Raw genomic sequence first — 6,272 nt, forward strand, 5'->3', positions numbered from 1 at the left:
GAATTGTTGGGGGGGGGGGGGTTTGGAAATGAATTACCTCCAAATAACTTTGGGTTGACATTCGTAGCCAGCAATATGTAAGCCCCACCATCCTTTTCCCTGAAAACCTTCTCCAGTGAGATTGCGTGATCATCGAAAGCACTTAGACGAACTTTCCCCCCGCTTAGAACCAAAAAAACATGTGTTAAAGCAGTGAAGAGGGATAATGTAAGATCTGTATTGAGGTAAGAAGAAAATAGGTGTACGTCGAAGAGGGTCAAACCTTTCAAGCGACAGGACCACTAACATCCTCTCCAAGGTCTCTGTGATTCAATTTCTATATGCCTTGCTTGAACATACTTGGCCAATGATATCTAGCAGGAAAGAATGACGGTATTAAATTGCTTAACTAAAGAATTACTAAAAGCTTAGAAGACGACATCTGTTAATATCATCAACAATATTAAGGAGGACTACTCTAAAAGCAGGGGGCTAAAAGCATATTGATTACGGAACTATACTTAATAAAATATAATTAATATTGGTAACACAAAACATTGAAAGGGTTAAAAGGAAAACAGACCTGGAAGATCAGTATTGGTGTTAGCAAGAGAAAACAACTGTTGATGAGCACAGAACCTGAAAAACTCTATTGGGAAAATACTAAAAGACTGGTCAAGTTTTTCAGAAACAGTAGTTGATAGGAAACGTAATGAGAACAGGGAATCAGTAAGCTTGAAACGTGAATTGCTTCTGGTGACTTCAAAGTCTGGCATAATATATAGTTGCCCATCACGCACCGAGTTCTCAAATTTTGGAAGGTGGATAACATTGATCGACCCGTGGATGACACAACTCTGGAGAAAGAGTACAAAAATTAGATAACGATTTGTTAATAGAGTGAATTGTAAATGAAGATGACATTGGAGAAACCTTTTAGTCAATGAGAAGAAAGTCCACTCCCATTACTTGCCCTCCCTTTTTCACGTTACGGGGAGGCCAGTGGCGAAGCTTCCTCCGTACAATCTGTTGGTGTAGACGGCCGGCCTTCAGATTAGCGAATGAAACAACGCTGGAATCCATAATAGATAATACAAATTAGAGATTGTGAAGGAATTGTAAAGTGAATGAAATTAGGGAATATGGCATTATATAGGAATTGAAGTGACAGAGATTGAATGGAAAGTAGTGGGAGTACTATTCAAAGAGAAAGCATTGAAGGGCTGATTAGGAGGTTTCGGTAGAAAACGAAACGATGGCGATGGAGGCGGTGAAACATGAAGAGACGGGGCCGTTGAGGTCGCACGGAACCAAACGGCGGAGAAGACATTCGTGCAAAAAGGGTTTTGTAGGAGAACAGAGGAAACGGATAATTATATTTGGGCCCTGAGGAGAAAGAAAGAAAAGGGATGTAGGTTGAAGACTCGGCTGTCTCGGATGGGCTTAGTTGATTTCATAAGGCCTTATTACTCACAATTGTTTGCTGACGTGGCTGCACCATAAGAGAGGAAAGTTTACTTTATATATATAGATATATATAACTATCATTGAATTTTTAAGTCAACACGAGTTGGTTTTCGAAACTCACAATCATATGGTAGAGCGGGTTATGATTTATATTTTCACGAATGCAATCTTTACGGGTTGGTCCATCAAAATATATATTGTGAGTGTGTTTTTACAAATCCATATTTTTACGAATGTAATCTTTTAGGGAATTGTCTGTCTAAATATACATTGTGAATGTATATTGTTTACAAATGCAATCTCTTATTGGTTGGTTTGTCAAAAATATACTCTGAATATGTGTTTTTTACAAATGTAATTCTTTACAATATTTTTGTATATTCCTACTTTTATTATAAATTATATTATATTTATAAATATTCCTCCGCGCTGTAGCGCGGGTCCGATCCTAGTTTTAAAGTATATTTGGTGTTTTACCCTTTAAGTTATATTTATTTACAAAGTTAATTCTTAAAAAATAGCACAAAAAAAAATTAATTAGATTCCTAAAATGTCTCTACCAATTTGGTTTATAATTTCTTAAAACAATTTAAAAATTTAGAAATTTATTACACTCAATAGCACATGCCAAAATATCTATACAATATTTTTTTCCTTTAAAAACTCTAATATTCAATAATTTTTTACGGGTTAAATCTAAAAATTATTAAACTCTAATGTTTGATATGAACAATTAAAATCTTTAATGGTCATTAATTTTCTGATAAAAAATGTAAAAATAGTTATTTCACAGATTAAATCTAATAAATTGAAGTATTTATAATATATTTTAATTTGCGGTCTACTGCATAACTTTTACGGATATAATTTTTGTACGGGTTAAATCTAAAAATCATTAAACTTACAGGTTAAATTTAGAAACACTAAAAGTTTAAAAATATAATAATGTAAGAATAATTTTTTCATGAGTCATCTAAAAAACACTAAAAGTTTAAATTTTTATGACCATATGAAATTGGTACGGAAAAATGTAATATTATAATAAATAAAACTAAATAATTATCTGTAAGGGCTTCATTCTCCTATGTCGGAACCTCAACAGCTTCTTTTTCTTTTGATTCTTAGTCCTCTAGAGCAACTAATACCCCTTCGCAATCAAAGTAGGCCGCGACTCTTGTATTTTAGTTTAGTCGGTCGGGGGAAGCTACTGCTTATACGACAGCTCCACTTCCTCGTCTTGCTTCTGGCAAAGCTTCTACTTTGCTTGCGCGAAAGTGCTTTTCGCTAGGTTAAAAAGCTTTCATCAGCGGTATACAACTGGTTAAATTTTAGAATTAACATTCAAAGTGCAATTATACAATCTTAAACACTAAACAAAAGAAACAAAATTGACAAATATAATTTTTTAAAATTTAGTTTTTTGGTATAAAAATATTGTCTTGTGATGTACCACATGTTAAAATCTAGTAATTGATATAAAGACTGTGACACATAGCAAATTAGCAATTAATATACTCAGTAGACTCTACTCACATTCTGATGTGGCAACCTAGAGAAATTACCAAAGTGTCGTTACCATATTTATGAAAATATTAACACAAATATAGTACGTGTAATAAATAATTTTTGGATTAGTTTTTAGCGAAAGTGTATTGAAATAATTTAAATTAATTATTTGCTGGATCATCGAACAAATATTGTCAAACAGTTTTGTGTTAACCCTTGCCAAAAGGTATCATGCGTCTCGTGAACCCGAGTATTTCTTAGTGTTTGTTAAGTTACGTACGTCCAAAAGCATTGCAACATTAACATAAATAAATACAACTTTAGACTTTTATGCCTAAGAAATTCAACTTCATGGATTTGGTAAACCATATGAGCAGATAATTTCATAGCTAAACAAAAATATAGTTAATATGATGCATATAAAAAATATACATATTATTGTAGGGGGATTTTTAAAAATACACCTTTTAGTATGTCATTTTTCAGAAATACATTTTCATGGTGTGCATTTTCAAAAATATCCCTTTTTAATATATAAAATGATTAAATTCTAAACCCTAAACCCTAAATACTAAACTCTACCTTTTAAAAACTATACCCTAAACATAAAATTGAGAACCCAAACCTAAAAATAATTCTAAGAATTAATTTAACACATTGTAATTGTGTAAACGAGGGTAAAATGAAAATGTTCCAAAAATGATTATTTTTGAAAAAAGGTATATCAACAAAAAAATTTATAACAAATCTTATTATTGTATATGTTTGCTTCATATGGTCATATTTGATCTGAACTATAAACCAAATCTATATTAGTATGTAGTCCATACAAGATTCGGCTTGTGTAGTCTACAAAATAAACCGACATAAGCTTTAGAAATTCATTATAAAAACAAAGCTAGGGTTTGAAGAAACAGATAAGTCGAAAAGCACGGACACGCACACAGAAAAAGCTTATACGCTAGTCGTACTCGAGAGAGAATTTTGTTCTAATCTTTTTCGTTATAATAATCATTCTTTCTATTTAATCTTTCCCTGAGGGCATCTCCAATGGTTCTCTATTTTTGTCTTTATTATAGAGTTCCACTATTATAAAGGTGGGTTTTACTCCAATGGTCCTCTATTCTCACCTCTAAAATAGAGATTGCTATTTTTCCTCTATTTATAGAGGAAAAAATAGCAATCTCTATTTTATAGAGGACCATTGGAGTAAAACCCATCTCTATTATAGAGTTCCTCTATTATAAAGGAAAAAATAGAAAAAACTATTGGAGATGGTGTAAGCTGTTATAATTTGTAAATTAATTAGGTGAATAGTTTCTGTGTTCAACAAAACTTAGATGTTGGGGTCTTCTCCCTTCCCTTCAACTTTTCAAAATCTACCAAAAATCAATGCTTCAAACTTCAAAGTCCACCAAATATCAGTGCTGAAGTCAAAGTCTTTCCTACACCCAATAAAGCAAAAAAACAAACTTTAGATTCTAAGTCAGATTTTACTTTTTCTACGTTTTCGTTTTACACATCTTTTTCTTTTTGGTTTTACTAAGGCAGGGAATGGATGACGCAAATTTGCGGTTTTCAGGGAAAAAAAACAAAACCGTAAATGTACACCCAATCAGAAAAAAAAAATTATTATCCTTTTTTCTAAAAAATAAAAAAACCAAAAAGCGGATTGATCCAGCAGATTATGCCATGGACCGCCTTTCAAAAAATACAATAGATAATACCCAGCGGTTTTTGGAACCGCAAACAGATAATGCTTTATTTAATGCTTTATTTAATTCTATATAAATGTACTATATATTATATAAGCGTATGCAACTATACTCTATCAAAAAGCAAAAAAAACATATCTCATATTCTTCTTTCCATCTCTCCCCCGAGATTTCATCCAACATCACTTTGGTAATGTTTTTTTTTTAATCACTTCTCATATTTCATCACTTTGGTAATGTTTCTTTTAATCACACTTCTCATATTTCATCACTTTGGTAATATTTTCTTTTTATTTTTTCTGATGGATTGATCTCATTTTCTTTTTTTAAACATATCTCCTATTTTCTTTTTTTTAATCACTTCCCAATTTTATATAGGTTTTGTTTAATATATTTTCAAAATAAATTAATGAAAAGTATATTTTTAAATGCTGTTAGATTTTAAATTTATAAAAACTGATTTAAAATGCAGTTTCCATGTTAATAAATAGGGTTGTAATATATGTTTTAAGTTGAAAATGAATAAAAATAATAATCTAAATATTCAGTAAATAATACTATTGTCCATACTACTTAAATATCATAGTGTTATTAAAACACTCATATATCATGGAGTCTCTATGATTCATTATATTGTTATTAAAAAAAAAATTGTAATCCAGTGTACTTAATTTTTTAAAATTATACATGTTGGTTTAATTATATAACAATTGAACATTTTCATTATGTTTCATATCATTTTTTTTTCCTAACTAATATATTTATATATGTATATGTATATGTATAGATAACAATATAAATTAGTTGAACTTTATATATGTATACTATAGATACAATATGTATCAATAATTTTTTTAAAAAAATTGTATCTTTATATAGTTGAACTTTTTATCAATATGTCAAAAAAAAAAATTACTTTTTGATCAACTATAGTATTTAAGGTTTATAAATACAATTATTTTTATTATTAATTCAACATACAATAATATACAAACATACTAATTATTAATAAATTTATTTATAATATATGTAATCCGCACCACTTTTCCTTTTTTTACCATTCACACAATTAATACTGAACCGCAAATAGTTTTTTCACCAATCAAATATCATTCTGTATCACTTATTTTGTATAAACCGCGCTTGTCTCGCAAACCGCACGTACCGCAGTTGAACCGTACCACACTCTAAAACCGTTTTCTCCGCACAACCAAAACCGCGGTCACCATTCGGACCCTAAGTCTTTTTTTTCATCCCGAATTAGCCGGTTCGTTAACCAAATCACCGATTAATATTAAAAAAAACATATATTTTTATCAAGATTGTTTCGTAAGCACACTAAAGTAAATAATCTGACAAAAATCTAAATTAACTAAACACCCCCCCCCACCAATCAAATATCATTCTGTATCACTTATTTTGTATAAACCGCGCTTGTCCCGCAAACCGCACGTACCGCAGTTGAACCGTACCACACTCTAAAACCGTTTTCTCCGCACAACCAAAACCGCGGTCACCATTCGGACCCTAAGTCTTTTTTTTCATCCCGAATTAGCCGGTTCGTTAACCAAATCACCGATTAATATTAAAAAAAACATATATTTT

Source organism: Camelina sativa, chromosome 12 (assembly GCF_000633955.1).
Source record: "Camelina sativa cultivar DH55 chromosome 12, Cs, whole genome shotgun sequence".
NCBI lineage: Eukaryota > Viridiplantae > Streptophyta > Magnoliopsida > Brassicales > Brassicaceae > Camelina > Camelina sativa.